The sequence below is a fragment of the Meleagris gallopavo genome, chromosome 5, assembly GCF_000146605.3.
Source record: "Meleagris gallopavo isolate NT-WF06-2002-E0010 breed Aviagen turkey brand Nicholas breeding stock chromosome 5, Turkey_5.1, whole genome shotgun sequence".
In the NCBI taxonomy this organism is placed as follows: Eukaryota; Metazoa; Chordata; class Aves; order Galliformes; family Phasianidae; genus Meleagris; species Meleagris gallopavo.
Genome location: NC_015015.2, coordinates 47,409,193 through 47,412,779, shown reverse-complemented (window position 1 = coordinate 47,412,779; position 3,587 = coordinate 47,409,193).

Sequence of the window (3,587 nt, the reverse complement as noted above, 5' to 3'; positions counted from 1 at the left end):
AATCCGTCTGCACTCTGTAATTTTCATGAGCACACGAGGTCATAGAATCATAGAATCATTTAGTGGCCTGGGTTGAGAAGGCCCACAGTGCTCCACAATGCTCACCTAGTTTCAACCCCCTGCTATGTGCAGGCTCGCCAACCACCAGACCAGGCTGCCCAGAGCCACATCCAGCCTGGCCCTGAATACCTCCAAGGATGGGGCATCCACAGCCTCGTTGGGTCTTTTCCAACCTTAACAATCCTATGATTCTACATAAGATTCCCTGGGGGGAAATAGAACACTTTGCTACTTCTTAAAGGTTTCAGTGCAAGCTTTAACTGTCATTGCCATATAACAAGTGAACAAACATTCAATTACAATTAGGCCATGCATCATTTCTGGAGCACATCTCGAGCTGATTTTTAGCAGTACTGGGAAAAATCTTGGGTTTAACACTGCTCTAGACTATGAGTGGAATGAGACTGGTGCAACTGCTTTGATTTGGAGGTAATGTCCATTATCCCAGTCACATAGCAGTAGTTTTTCTAGACAAAGTGAAATAGTCAACCCATGAAAATGCAAACCATGACATTGACTTCACTGAGAGGAACAATGAATTGTTCCTCACGTATTGAAAGAATCAGAAAAACAAACAAGGGCAAGATTAATTAGGAGCGGGAGTTCATGACTCCCTCTCCAAATGAAAAGGGAACCACACTGAACAGAACACAGCAGCTGGTTATCTGAAGTATTTTTGGCATTTTCCATCTGAGCTATCAGAAAATTTCCTTTGCAACCAAGTCTCCCCAAGACATTCATAAAACGCTTTTCTGGCTATCCAACGTGATGATTAACTTGTGTCCCCAGGTTTCATTATCAAGCTTTTAATCTCAGCCTGAGCTCTCTGATCTGTCATCTGAAGCAGGGAGGGAATATGCAGTGGGCTTTTTTTCCCAGCAGAGAAATCTGCTTGCTAAAGACACTGTGTGGGAAATCTAACTTACAGATACAAGAATGTGCAAATTTGGTTGTTCATGTTGTAGCTCTGGGAGTAGCTGATGTTTTAATTCATTTTCAGGATGGATCTCATATTTCCAATTACTGTAAGTAGGGCAACAAATTTTATCTGAGAAGTTCAATAGAAAATTCCACTGTTTCTGACGAGGTTTGAAAATAAATAATTGTAAACATAACAGAGTTTAGGAATTTGACTTTTCTTAAGCCTTGCCTAAGCTAGGATTGGGAAGGTGTGATGCACCATGTCAACAACCTAATGTAGTTAAGCACCATGTTTTTAATGCACAGTTTTAACCCAAGTTTTTTCAAGGTGTTATTACTACATTGTTTGAAACTTTCTAATCTAGAAATCATCTGTGATCAATGAAAAGACAGGCTGAAAATCAAAGCAGGCTGATCTTGAGGTATCACCAGATTGAGTCCTACTCCACATAGGACTATTTCTTCTCTGAGAGCAGATGAAATAAGAGCTCCTTGGACATGCTGTCATGCATGGCTCAGCTGCAAGTTTTAGAGTTTGCAGGGACATGCATGGATGCTGGAGATCTGCCAGGGGTGAGGAGTACATGAGCTGGAACAGCAGATGGAGAGTAAAGGCAGAGAGTAGAAGGTAAAAAGCAGCATGGAGAAACCTGAGTGTGCAGCAGTCAGTTACGGGGTTTTGGTGGGGGAGATGAGGATGGTATTATGGCCACTGGGAATCAGAGAGGACAAAGCATTGTGGTGGTGCAGGAACATGATGCCCAGAAAGGCCAAGTATTTCTTAAAAAGCTACAAGCACCTCTGTCTCTAAAGCTAAGTGGAGAAGTTCCCCATAGAACATCACTGAAGTCTTCAGAAAGCGTAGCGGCAGAACACAGGTATTACTCTGGGTGTTAGCAGAAGCCTGGATGATACACCAGGATTTACTCTTTCTTTATTCAGTTCTACCCCTCAATCCACATCTCAGCTCATGAAGTCACCAGTCGTGTGCAAACATACTTAACGTGAGTCATACAGCATCTGTTGATATTTATTGAACTGTGGCTTCTATCTTAGGAGGACGTGGTATTATCCTTTGAGAATGTGGCTTTATATCTGTTATTGCAATATGGATTTAATTAAGAGCATTCATGTATGTGTTTTTAAAATGATATTACTTTTATCTGTGGTGGCAACACTTTCATAACCATTTTCTTCTAATAGCAGCATCCTTCGGGAAGATGTGATAGACACATTTAGGTAAATATTATTCCTCCAGCACACATGGTTTCCATTGCAATTGGTTCCCTGCTGTTTCCTTCTAAGCACTTTTCTCTGTTACATATACCACAATGCTAGCTGAAATACTGATCAGCGACAGCGGAGACAAATTGACTCCAGCAACGGTGAGTTTTAAGGGCAGCAAATGTCTACATCTTAGTTTTGCATGTATTGTAGCTACTAAAAGAGAGATTTTAGGCATGCACTGAAATTGTAACTGGAACTGAAAGCTTAAAGCTGCTCAAGGGAGTAGAAGATGGGTTTTATGGGCTTTGAAACTGGCACTGCCATTGGAAAAGGTTTCATAGCAGAAAATAACAGCAATAAGCTGGGAAGAAGCAAGTTGGAAGCCACTTTTTCTACTGACTGTGCTTCTTCAAATGTAGCTGTAGCTGCTGATGCAGAAGGGTGATAACACAGAAATGGACACAACTGTGTACCCAAGCCTTGACCAGAAGATATTTATCTTTACTACTGCCCATTCATTTTACTGGAGCAAAGGACAAATAACAGCATAGTCATAGACATTGCACTGCTGAAGACATGAAGGAAGGTGGAAGCAGCCAAGCACTGGGACATGTGGGAGGAGACAGTCTTTTTACATGGACAGATAGGGATAAATTAAAAGAGGGGAGATTTAGATCAGATATTAGTAGGAAATGTTTCACTTCGAGTATGGTGAGGCCCTGGCACTGCTGCCCAGAGAGCTGTGGGTGCCCCATCTCTGGAGGTGCCCAAAGCCAGGTTGAATGGGGCCCCAGGCAGCCTGAGCTGGTGGGAGTCAGCCCTACAGCAGGGCATTGGAACTGAATGTGTTTTAAGGTCCCTTCCAACCCAAGCCATTCAATGATTCTATGAACCACCTTGTCTCATGCATTTAAGAAGGATAAGGAATGCATTAAGAAGTGTGCAGGTTCCAGGGACGCATCCACTCGTTTGAAGGGGCTGGACTACATTCCCCACAAATGTCAGCCACTGTGGCAAGAGCAGATGGAGCAACTGGGATTCTGCGGAGCTCAAGCTCTCTTTTTATTAGTAGCTTATTATTAAGCACTGTGTGCTCAAAACATTAGAGAGGATAAAATTATGCCCATCTCTAGATTCTGACACTTGCAGGTGTTATGTTGGGATCTGCATTTATGCAAAGCACCCTGTAACACCCTGCACCATCTGCTGCCAGGCTGTCCTGACTCTGATTTGCAGGAAATTATACAATCAAAACCCCATGGAAAAACATGCAACAAGGAATACAAGATGACTAAAATACTCAATGCTCCCAAAACCAGAACTTTTTACCAGGAGAAATATTGAGGCCAGGAGGACCTTCCCAGCACAAACTGGAATCA